Source organism: Falco punctatus (assembly GCF_963210335.1).
Source record: "Falco punctatus genome assembly, chromosome: 2".
NCBI lineage: Eukaryota > Metazoa > Chordata > Aves > Falconiformes > Falconidae > Falco > Falco punctatus.
In genome coordinates, this window is record NC_137581.1 from 23687744 (window position 1) to 23700938 (window position 13195).

Below are 13195 nucleotides of genomic sequence, written 5' to 3' on the forward strand. Positions count from 1 at the left end.
CATCTACCAGACTTGGAAGGATCCTGTGGCTGAAATGTCATTTCAAATCCTATTTTCTGTAAAGACTATTAATTTTATTAAGTGCAAAATAATACCCACTGGATTGTGCAGTCCTTGGGAAGTGTGCGCATGCCCTGGGCTCCGAGCGGAAAGGGGGATTGAGGGATTTTCATGCCCGTTTTTCTTTGAAGACTGGATCAAGTCTGAACTGTGTCAATATCAAAGCAAGTGGTATCAGCCCAGGAGGGGTGCAGATGGGGACACACACCAGGTAATATGAAGGAGAGGAGACAAGATGCTGCAGGCTCCTAAATCTTTCAATGTTTGTAATTATTTGAAATGAATTAGAATAAATAAAATGAAAATAGTTAAAAATCCTAAAGGATTTTTTCTTTCCCCTTTTATATGGGGTAATTAAAATGACAAAGACTAATGTGTTCAGGAACTTTTAAGTTTTCCAATGCCACCAAACATAGGCTTGTATCTTGTTTTACTGTCAGACTGATTGCGCATTCCTGTTTATTTCCTAACAGGCTTTACCTTGAGTGGAGTCAACCTCTTTTGATTTGTACTTTTACCCTACATTTATGCCTTTGGAAAGCTTTTTCTTTTATCTGGTATTGTAAACTTTTTGTCTTTGGTTAAATAAAATCTTTGTTAGGGACAGAATTACCTGATTTCCGATTAGACCTAAGCTACATCTCTGCAAGAAATGTTGTTGTCTGGCAATTTCAGGTGTGACTCTGAAAAAAATAGTATCTGTAGGTACACCACTGTCCTTGAACACAATGGATGCACACAGGTTCACACAATTGAGCACTGTGTAAGAGGAAAATACCCCAAACTGTGGAATTTGAGTTAATTCATTTCCATTTAAAAAAACTGTAGAAGAAGTATTAGTAATCTCAGACCCAGAATATTACACCTGATTATTCATTCATCTTAAAATATGTTGATTTCATTTATATATTCTGGTATATTTTTATATTATATTTGTACATTAAGCCCATAAAACTGAAACAATATTCCAGTTACTGGAAGGATGTGGAAGTATTTGGCACATACATTTTGTTCCAGCTCAGTTGGTTGAAGATGGTAACCCTTTTTAATGTTGGGGTTAGGATGTGGTGAGCAACTTGTGCGTGTTGCAAGAATGTTTCCAACAGATATGAAAATTACCCAGGGGAAGTGTTCTGTTGTACAAACTTGTGTAGAGACGAGCTCAGCCTGTCACCTGATGAAAAATAGGACGTATAACTTCTGCTCTTGCTGACAAGTTAGATAGGTCGTCTAAGGAGTTGTTTAGTTTCCCTCCACCTCCATGGGGGAGCAAGAGAAGGAACACTTTCTGAGGGTCATCTCTGTGATGTGGTTGCAGTGACATGCACAGATGTCCAGCTCAGTAGTCCTTTATTTGTCTGTAATTCCAAATGGATAATGGTTCCTCCTGGACTGACATGAAAGGAGGAGGTGTGTTGCTACGTGGGTGAGGATGTACCCTGTGTTTAGGGTGTCAGCCCTCAGGTAAGTCATCACATGAGAAGACACCTACCATCACCTACCTGCTTTCTTTGGATTAAGGGCAACACAACTCCCATTCATCACTCCTGATAGGGCAGATAGGTAGGAAGAAAAAATTGTTCCCTTACCGTTGAATTATTAACTTCCATAGAAATGTTATCAGCGTGAAACGGTATAATCTTTTTCTATTTATAGTCTATGTACCAGCGAGAGTTAAATTAGTTGCCCCACACCCAGGGAGCACAGATTAGTTGCTTTCCACTCTACCACAGCTTATTTAACACAGATCAGCAGTGTACTTCAACATGCACAGAAAGTAACCCCAAGAGTGGATGTAGGGGAGTAGTATTGGCTCAGGAATCTTAGCATGACATATTATTTCTTCCCTTCAGTGTCTGCTGGAAGAATGGTTTTATTTAAATTACATAAATAGCTGATTCTGTAGTTCCTACCTGAGATCATGTCTTTGACTAAAGCAGGCTTCCTAGAGGGCAGGGTAGTTTTACTGTTAATTTCCTAGCTCAGTAGGGTAGAAAATGCAAAATGATCTAGCATTAGAAATCTTCAAACATATATGATAACACAATTTCCTATTTAAGCCGCATCTCTATGTGTCAAGGAGACAGAAGTAATTGAAAACATCTTACAAGTGTGCATATGTTATAAATAGAGGGTCTGCTACTGTTGTAAATGAAGGGGCTCACTGCAAGATCTTATATCTGCTGGAAAGAAAATCATGATGTATTACAAGTTGCTAAAAACCAGATGACTATGGCTGGGTGAGAGGAAAACACAAGTTTATTTTAGGGGCAGAGTGTTTTAGGGGAAACAGTGATTCTTGAAGGGGTCCCAGTGAGATCCTGTTCTTGCTTTTCTCTCCCCCACCATATGTCTTGTGGTGCTAGCTCTTCCCAAACCCTTGATGGTTAAATTTCTTTTCAGAAATCCCAACTAGTGTCTCATTTTGACATACTAATACTGCTTAAATACTGTCTAGAGAGTAAAACTTGTTTAGAGTAAGGGGACGTGATGTTTATGTTGTGAGGAAGTTTGTTAATGGAGCTGCGATTCAGCAGCTTTGTTCTTCACCAGATTTCTCCCCTTTCTGTGACCTCTCTGAAAGCAGGAAGCCTGGATGTGCACGGAGCCTGTGCTGTGCTCTCAGCTGACTTTCTGGCAATACCTCGCATATTCTGATAGACTCAGTTAAACAGATTTGCAGCAGTGGGACCGTGCTCTTTTCCCATGGTAGGGACAGGGCAGGCTGTGCAGCACTTGACTACTTGTCCTCTGGTCTTCCCTGGAGTCCCATCCCCAGAGTGTGGGTATAAGCCAGGCTGCTGTTTGCTGATAACACGCCAACTGCGACAGCCGTGCCGCCAGCTGCTGATCGGGATCAGTTGTAATGGGGCTCTGCTCCTATGGGGTCCTGCCCAATTGTGTGCTGAGGCTGGAGGGACAGCTCTGGCATCCAAACTGCTCAGCATCTTGCCAGCGTCTGTGGTAGGGAACTGACCTGCAAGCCAGGGTCACTTGTCTGTTTTGGCCATTTAAATGCCACTTTTTGGTACTTACATGTAAATTCTGGCTTGCACACGGGAGCCAGGGTCTGTGAAGCTCATTCACGGTGACAGTGGCATGTGAGGCAGCTTCTCACCTTGCTGAAGGAGGTGGGATGCAATGACAGAAGCTGAAGATCGCTCCATTTCAAAGCTGGGTCCTAGGTTGGATCAGGGAAGCTCACCAGGGCTCGCTACTTGGCTGTCCTGCCATGTTCAAAATGGAATGGTTAAAATGGGTCAGGGTGAGCTCTTTGTTTGGTACGGAGAACAAGGGCAGATATGTTTGAATAAAACAACTCGGAGAAGGGGAGGCAGTGAGAGCTCGCTGTACCAATGGAGGGAGTCCATCCTTTGTTGCTACTAACATTCCTCTCTGCTTGGTGCGGAGCATGCAGCTCTCCCTGCCACTTTCACACCTCCCATCCCATGGCTTCCCACATCAGAGCATCTCCATACCATAGTGCGGCAAGGCCCACGTGAGGTCTGCTGGGGCACAGCCACATGGCCTGACACCTATGGGACAGCTGGGAGACCCCAGGCTGAGGCTTAGCTCCAGGTGCTGTTATCAGCCCTCCCCAGATTTGTTCTGTGCCACAGATGGGTTTTTCCAGTAATATTTTTGTTCAAGATTACCTCAAAAGTTCAAGTTTACCCTCAGCTCTGGCCTACTACCTTTGAGGTTTAAAAATGTGTAGTATTCTAAACCATTATTCTTTATTTAGACAGAGGTTTTATTGTATGTCAAAAAATTGTTGAGTTGTTGACACTCTAAATTGGCTAGAATTGAAAAATTCAGATACTTCAGTCTAAGAGGAATGTGAATGTTCTCTGCTAAATACGAGAAAAAGTGAGTAACTAGCACCGTTAAGTTCTGAATGTTAAGCAATGTTAAGGCTGAAACCAGTATGATTTGGAATGGAGTGAAACAATCGTGTAAACATAAAGAAAAAAACTCCTAAATAGCTAACATATAACAAAATACCTAACTGTGCGTTATTTTCCCCTGGAATTTTAAATACACTGTATCAAAGCTTCTCCTGTATCTGTGCCAGTAAAATTTGCCTAAGAGATTAACATCATACACCAAAGGCCCAAAGTGGTGGGATGTGGTTCCCAATATTATCTTGTGAATCAGCAGCGCAGTAACATGTTGCTCAGGCTGTAGTTTCTGTTTTACTAGTTTAAGGGGCTTAGAGTTCTCTCACTTGCTTGTACCTGCATTTCTAGTGATCGTCTGAATAGCCTGCTCACATAATTAGTTTTATTCATCAGAATAGATTCTAACGTGCTGTAAGTACCACGTGGAAAACAGTTCATTAAGCACCATGAAATGGTTTGATGTGTGGAAGACTGGGAGAAGGACGGAATGTTTGGAAGGAGTTGAGGTATGTAACTGCTGTGAGTTTAGGAAATGGAAGGATGTAGGTATAGTATCAGGAAATGCTTCATAGTCATATGGTCTACTAGTCTGTTAAATACTCTTCCAACTCAAATGGTGAAATCCCTGTTGCTTAAGATTCTTAAAATAGAATAATAGCATGGTGTTAGAGGCAGTGCTTCTCTGGTGAGGTGCTAAACTAAAAGACATAATGCTATTCCATGTCTACCCACAGCTCTGAGTGCTGAAGCAATTTCTTTTCAGGCTGAGCAAGAAAATGATGATGAATATTTCAAAACTAGTTTTGTATCCCATGGTAGCTTTTGTTTTGTTTAAAGTTATAAAAATACGAAAGTGCATATTTAATGTAAACTTCCACAATCCCGTCTTCAATCTATATATTTCACACCGATTTTTGACCTGGCATTGCCTGGCCTTGCTAAATGTTGAATTTCCATTCTAATAAGCAAAGATGTTGAAGTGTCAGATTCAGATGGGTGGAGAAAAGGGGAAATTAAAGTGAGCACAGAAGCCTTGAATAGATGGCTAATTGCCTCCAAAAGAGGTAGAACATTTGAAACTGTCACGTGGTGAACAGATATATCAGTCGTTCCTAAATACCCAAGTATGTAGATACAAAGATTTTCCTATATGTAAATACATTGCATCATATTTCTGTGACTGATTTTCTGTTCATTTTTCTACATAAAAGTTCAGTTTTTTTCCCTTCTGATCTTGTTCTGATATTAATATTTTAATGGAAGAATCACTTTATGCCATCACTTTACTCTGAATAGGACTAAAATAGAACAGTTTCAAGTTAGGATTTTCAGCTTTGCTGGGCGATCCATCTGGAAAAGTGCAGTATGTCAGCCAGGAAGAGCAAGGACTGAAAAGACATTTTAGCAGCCTTCCAGACTCTCAGCATTTACTTTTCATACTCTAGTTGTTACAGCTGGGGAAAAAAATAATTCAAACAATGACTTGGAGGTGTGAGGCACAGCAGTTTCTCTCTGCAGAGATTGAAACAACATTGTTGAAGTGTAAGTTGTCCATAATTTCAGTGGGTTTTAGATACGGTGCTTGTGATAGTATTTTAAATGTGATAGTATTTTAATAGCTTAGATAATGTTTTTACTGCCTACTGTGTTACCTCTTCCCCTGCCCATTAGAGCATACAAGAGAGGGAAGCAGCAACAAACTGGGAGGGTCGGTACTGCTCCCTGCAATGAATAAGTAGAGGTGGGAAGATCAAGCTGTTTTGGAAATGCAGAACTACTTTTATATGAAGATACCAGCCTGAAACATTGGGAGGGCTTACAAATTTCTGAACTCAAGTTTGTCAAAACTGGAAAATTCCATGAAACTTTTCTGCAAAGCCCGCTTTTTATGAGCAAAGAACAGTTGAAAGAATTTTGCCAAGCTCTTGTGCCAGCTGAATTTCAACACAGTACTTAATCATCATGTTTGTTATTGTTGTAAAATGTCATATAAAATCTGTGGGTTTAGGTGTAAGAGGGCTGGTCTGAGAGATTCTGTGTCTGTGTGCTAAAATTGTCCTGACTCAGACCTGGCAGATCCCGTTCCAGTTTTTGGCACTTATTTCTGTCTGGCTTTTAAAAAGTGACTTAAATTATCCACCTCACTTTCCCATCCATAAAATGGGTTGGGAGAGCACAAATGTTTGCACGGGTATTGGGTAATGGGGCGACAAGGAAGAAATGGATAGTGACAAATCCTCTTTCCTGGCCCATTTCCACACAGGATTATTTGACTGATTGTGAGTGCCTAATTTAGTGACTGTAACTCTTAGAGTTTAATCTGCAGAGGGTAAAAAGGAGTTCAAACCACTCATACACCAAGCTGCCAGACACCAGTTTCACCGGAGAAGAAGGTAGTGCATCACCTCATGATTAGGTTATTCCCCTTAGAGGCACCAAACTGTATCTCTCCTGTGTCTCTGTGGGGAGATGTTGATTCAATAATCAGTCTTGTGAATGTAGCTACTGTGGCAGCCTGCTTTAGTACCCCTATACTGGGCTGTTTCATCCACTCCTTTATTTTAAAGATGTCCTGTGGCTGTTTTTGTTCTGTCCTGGTCAATAGGAGATCATGACTACTTTTTCTAATACAGTATAATGGGCTTCATTTGTTTCTTAGTGGGTTACAAAGAAATTAGAGAAACTATTTTTGTCAGTGTTTAAATCACATTTTTTATAGCTTCTACTCTTCAAGGAGTCTGAAGGAAATCCCCTTTGACAGGGATGTGAGGGGAAAATGAGGCTGGTCCCCTCTGCAGCCAGGGTTAGAAGAGAGCTGCTGGTGGAGCGTGACTTTTAAAGTCTGGGGAAAAGCTATGGTCAGTCCAGAGCCTGTAATGGGGGCAAGCACAACACACATCTTTCTGGGGATGCACAGCACTCTGAACAGTAGCACTTAAAATGTCCTTTGAAAATATGAAAGCAAGCATCAGCTGGAACATATCTGTCACAGCCAAATTAAAACCCCTCTGAAGACCAGAAAACTCACTATAAATTGTCTCCTTTTCATACGCTAATCTTCCTATTCTATCTGATGAGGGGGAAAATACTCGTTTAGAAGTGAACCCTGTGGGCATTCATTGGAATGGATTAATCTCTTAATTTAGCCCAAAGAAAAATTAAGAAATAAAGCTTTGAAGAAGTGAGAGCTTTTCCATTCCCTGCTGCACCCCCCTCCCCGCCCCCGCCTCCAGTCTGGACTAACTTGCTTTCTAATGGAATCACAGTTAAAATCTTCAGTCTCCCACTAATGAAGTAAAACCTTGCAGGACTTTTGAGAAACTTTCCTCTTTAGCATGTCCATCTCATGCATTTAATTACAGTTTATAGATCAATATTTAGACAGGGTTAATTCTGGATGTCTAACTATGGGGCTCATCACTGGGGTATTTCATTGACTTCATCCACAGTTTTTGTACTTCCTAGAATTCCATCTTGTGAAAATCTGCATGCATTAAATTCATTAAGATTAATCTCCAAAAAGCCCTGCATACTGCTTCTGGTTCAGTTGTGCATTTTGTATTGTCTGTGAGGCCAGAGCCAGTGATCACAATGAGGGACTCTGGTTTTAAAATCCATGAGTCAAACGGGTACCCAATTGAACCAATTACTGTTAATGACAAAAATCATTACAAACTCTATGATACTAGGCTTTTTTCAAAAGATAGCTTTTTTTTAAAAAAATAAATATTAATTTAAATATACAAGAAGTTTGATATGGTAGTTAAGAGCCAATTTTGAGTCAAAGTGAGACAAAGAAATACCTATGTCACAATTTTGAATTATGCAAATTTTGAAGGGATTTTTTGAATTATATTTTCCCTTGTGTAATTTCTGCTTAGGATCAGTGAGTCTGTTATCCTGTGCCCTAAACAAAAGGCAAAACCCCCTTGAGGTTCAGTGTTTCTTTGATCTCTTTCAAGAAGGACCAAATTAAAAAAGTGAGACTGAGATGATCTCATTGCAATCATATTATTAATAGCTGTTGTCAAAGCTGAAATATTATGAATTTATTACACACACAAATCAATCCACTGTGTGCCTTACTAGCAATAAACAGGACCAAATTCAGAAGTACTGTAAACATTACCGGTAAATCGCATTTAGACCAAAAGGTTTCAGAAAACAGAGCTGGCCTCTTTACAGTATATGAAAAATCAATTAACAAAATGTTACGCCCTTGAAAAATGAAGTGTGGATAATGAACACAAATGGATATTTGAAAAAAGCCTGTATACTTGTCCCTTTTGGGGAGGGATAGTGACTGATTAGTCTAGGAGAACCGTGGTGGATTAGGGCAGGTATGTATTCACAGTGGAGCAAATGAAGGAAAACTTCAAAGAAGTTTCTAATCTTTGATCCTATTATGAATCCTGCAGAAGACTTGTGAATTCTAATTTAGTAGTGAGAGAAGTGTTACAGCCAAAAGAGTGTGGCACTATTTACAGAGGAACTTTTCCCATGTAGAGGTTGGGCTGGAATCTCACCCGTGACTTTTTTTTCCATCACACTAATCTAGCCCAAACAGGTTAAAATTGAGGTCATTTATGTAAGTCTTCCAGGTGCTTTTGAGAATATCTGCAGTAAACAGAAGAAACAGCATCTTTTGTGGCTTTCAGTATTGCCACAAGTCTGGTAGTTGTTATCCAAGAACTTGAAAATTGCAGCTTAAACACCCTTTCCTCCCAGCTTGCCGCTTGACAGTCTCTGGAGGCCCGGGCAAGATTACACAAGGCTGTAAACAGCTCAGAATGTTGTGGTTCTTTGTCTTGTGACAGGTGCAAGACCAAAGGCTTTCGATCTGGGATTTCCAAAGTTATTTTTAAATGCTAGAAGAAAGCTGACTGAGGTCTGAAATCAGTAAAACCAGCAGTGGCAGAAAAAATGGCAGACTGAGACCCTCCAACCGAGAACGTTAAGGCGAATAGAATTGAAACAATTGCACAGTATTTGCCTCCCGGGTGGGAGTTATCACAAACTGTAAGCTATTGGCACACTAGACGTCACTGATGCCACCATCAAAGGCTGGAAAATGTTCCAATCCCTTGGACATGAGCCTGAGAAATGGTAGCATGTCTCCCGTGTGGCAACTTTAAGGGTCCATCTGTGGGGCTGGTGTGGATGGAGGAGAAAGCTGCTGCTGTTCGGGTTTAACTGTGATTTTTAAACAAGCCCTGTCTTGTGGCAAGGAGTCAGTTAAGCTGGGATACACGGTGTAAATCTTTAAGTTATGATGTTTCCAAATTCATGGATTGCTGATGTGGTTTCACACAGTACAGGTTACCATTGCTATGTCCGTAGAAGGCTACACCATCAGAAATACTTACGCAGAAACAGGAGCATTTATGATGAGAGAATAAAGTGCTCTGATTCGCAGGTGGGAACTGGACCTTGCCAGAATAGCTGGCAGCATTCCCATACAAACCTCTACATCTGATTGTGCATTGGTAAGGTCCATCTCAGAATGGGGCACGCTTCTTTCTGTGTGCAGATTGACCAAGCAGTCATGAGGTTATTATGTTATTTTGGTGCACACTGTCTGAATTGGGCCATTAGCTGTTGGATGGTGTGTGTTTCTATGTAGACAAGTAGGCTAACCTGCATGCAATGGAGATGATGATGGCCAGCTGGTGGACTGATGCCACCAGCAACATTAACTCTGCACAGTGGACCTTGGCGACACAAAACAAGCCTAGATCAGTTAGTTCTTGTGTATCATGAACCTTTTGCCAGCTAAACATGATGACAGTCTTTTCTTTTTGTTTTCTGTTTTAAAGCAGCCTTCTCAAAGAGGACAAATTCCATGATATTCCTTAAACAAACTACCACAAAGAAAGAAAATAGCTTCTAAGTGGCAAAGAAGAACTGGGAGACCACCCTTCTACCTAACCACTAAAAGTAGAGAAGGAATACACTAAATGAAGGAATGAGTTGTTTCCTACTACTGCTTTGCATCTCAAAAATAGTGTACCTTACAGGTGCCATCATAGCTTAATACTTGCATTTAGTCAGTGGTTAGCTCCCTTTCTGTCACACATTACAGTTATACTGTCCTCCTGCCAGCCATTCCTGGAAAGGTATCTACAACCTCTATAGAAAACTAGTCAAAACTGAGCAAGGAATAATATGTTTTAAATAAAATAGTGTGGCTTGATCAAAACGTCTTATGACCAAATGTGGGAAACCCTTGTATGCTTTTCCTCTACTGCTAAACTGTATGGATTAGGGCAGGCCAGGGCTCAGTCTGTGCCCTGAAGTGTGTGGTACAACTTTCTTGTGTTAGATGAAAGAATTAAAAATTAATCACTTTTAACCAGTATTTTTCTCCTAAAAAAAAATATACAATTTTATTTGGCACCTTTCATAAACCCTTCTGCTAAGCTCTTATTGCACAGCATGAGATGAGCTAGGAATTAATATTACTTTTGTAATCTGAGGAAAGGGGATTTCCCAATGAACATTATTACAATACTTTTGTTTAAACTGAAGGCCTATTTTTAGATGCTTGGATGTGTCCTGGGATAAAATGTTCATTCTCTGACATGTTCTAATGTTGGCTAAATGTATTATGTACTGCATCTAGGTATCTAAGGAATTTTAATTGTCTCAGAGGTACACAATAGCTTTTTAGAATTAGGATATTTATCACTTGTCACAGCTTGTAAATTTAGATACAGAACAGGCCTGTACACTGTCAAGCTGTGTGGGAAAGTAAGAAGGATAAGGGGTAGCGTCATGGTCTCTGTATGCCTTCCAAACACATTAATAGTATGTTCTAAAAATGCCTAAGATGTAGTTTAAAAAAGCTTAAACCTGAAAGTAAGACACATGAAAATGTAAAAGCAAAAAGCTGATGCTAAGAAACTCTTACGTGCACAAGTAAGTCCCACTCCTTTGGCAAAGTGATAGTTGCTCTAAGAAATGTACTAATTATGCATGACTTACCAACAATCCTGCACTGGAGCTCAGTTGTGAAGACTTTGGGATATGTGTATGCTCCTGAACTGTCATTTACCTGTTGTGCATATCAAATCTCTCTGCAGATAAAAAAATCAGATTAATTGAACAAAGCCCTGGAGCAGCTTGCTAAGTGATACAAGCTTCCTATCAGTCACAGTCAGAAGATTAAACCATGGACCGTTAGGCTGAACAATTTGCAACTCAGATTAATTTGATATTCCCCACTTTAAGGCATGCCAACTATCATGTTAAAAAAAATATAAAACCAGTCTAAACCACCAGAGATTGGTATATTTTTAAAAAGACTGGCTTTTTTATGGAGCCCACAGTTTTGTAACCATGTCATTTTGGGTTTTGTTTTTTTAATTGGTTTGGATAGATGGCAAACCTTTCCCTAAGTGGTATTTCACTAGCTGTCATAAGCTGGTTTCTGCCCTTAGCCTGGGGCTGTGGGATGTGCTGCTGATGTCTGGGCAGAGGTGAAGCAAAGCAGCAAGGTCATGCGCAGCCCTGGTGTGGGTGGGGACAAAACATTGCAGGTCTTTGGCCCATGGGAGGACAATTTTCTCTAGCAGCCTGACATGACAGAAGCCATGTGGTAATAGAGGGTAAATGCCTCTCCTTTGTATTTACACACCTGATTTGGGCCACAGAGATTTAATCAGTATTGATGGAAGTGCTGGTTTCCTAACCACTGTTACCGTTTCTATGTGAGAAATATTTCTATATCAAAATAATGATTCAGCACTAGCTTCACTTCTTAATGCTTCTCACATTCTGATACCTGTCTGCACAGAGCCTCTCCTTCATCCACTTTTTCTCTGTGATCATCAACAGTGATCCTCTCATCTCTGCAGTCGTCCACTTATGACTTATCCCCTTCCCATATTGCCATATATTTGGAGTAATCATCCCGCTAAAATACGCGGTATTTTTAAAAACATGGTCATTCAATTAGTTTTTCATTCCAAAACGTCTGTGCACTATCTCTGTCTTGCTGGTTTGTCTCATGCTTTCAAACGAGGGACTCCCTGTCTTATTGATGCTGTCTATCACTTGCATGGCACTGGGCACACTCCCAGTGATGCATGTGATTTGGAAGACTGGCATTAAGAATTGTGATAACATTTGCCTTCACTACAGCAGGTACAAAGCTTCACCCTGCTCATTTACAGTTCATAAGTAACTAATTAAATGTATATGTAATTAGCTTTGGTAGTGCTTCCAGGAAACTGCTGCATGCTTACTTGAAAGTTTACCTCATTGTAAAGGTATTTTAGAGGGAAGTTTTTTGGGAAAAATCTCCACTGGAGTTTTTAAATGTTTTCCGCCAGGAGGATTGTAAAGATGTCAGGGCTTTCTCCAGACTTGGCCTTCTGAAATTTTTGCAGCTTCCACCTCCATCACAAGGTCCTCCCACTGCTTGAAATAATGGCCTGGTTCGCCTTGGAGCCAGGCTGTGTGTGTGCTGGCATCTCACATTGGCAGCTAGGGCTGAACGAACTGATTGTGGTGGATAACTTGCACGATCAAATTAGCCCCGTGGTCTCTGAGCATGCATAAATTCTGCCTGTGGCTAACAAGCCACTGATGCCACTGTCACGCTTCCTCTGCCTGGGTTTGTGCGGGGCGAGGAGCCGCACTCACCGGCTGCTGGCATCTTAAGACATTTCATCTTGCACAGCTGCAGTGCTCTGGAGCTGGGGGTTCTGCAGTGAGCAGGAGCGCAGCTGTGAACCCGACACTCTCAGCTTTCGCTGTCCCTGTTCTTGGCTTGGTATTGGATCTGATAACATTAATACGAATGTGGCTTGAGAGTGAGAGCCGAGATGCAGGGCACAGTGCAGTGAAATAAACCCCTGAAAGCTAGGCTAGTACAGCACCTAGTGTCTTTTTATGTCCTGTAGTATGTAGTGTATATTCCTGCATATCAAGTGGTATGTTACTTACAGCATTTTGGTTACGCTTAGAATAAATTTATTCAAAATTAACTTCCATTTAGTATTAGCTTGCAGACCTAGAGATAAATAAGCCACAGTTAACACTGGACTTTTGTTGCTCAGCAATCTAAATTCTGCTTAGCAGATTTAACTATTCAAGTCTGGCAACATTTTAGCAAAGATATTGTAACAAATCATCTTATATAAATTACTGTTCATTTGGTGAGGGCGAGGGGGCTTTAGGTTTTATGCTCTCCTTCTATCTTTGCAGAATGGTGCTGGAGATAAAGCAAT

At 40.7% G+C, this 13195-nt stretch overlaps 1 protein-coding gene across 1 annotated transcript in view; it reads left to right on the forward strand.

The window, feature by feature from the left end:
• MTUS2 (microtubule associated scaffold protein 2) overlaps window positions 1-13195 on the forward strand; it is a 323407-nt gene that overhangs the window by 138758 nt on the left and 171454 nt on the right. The gene's annotated exons all lie outside the window — the stretch shown is intronic.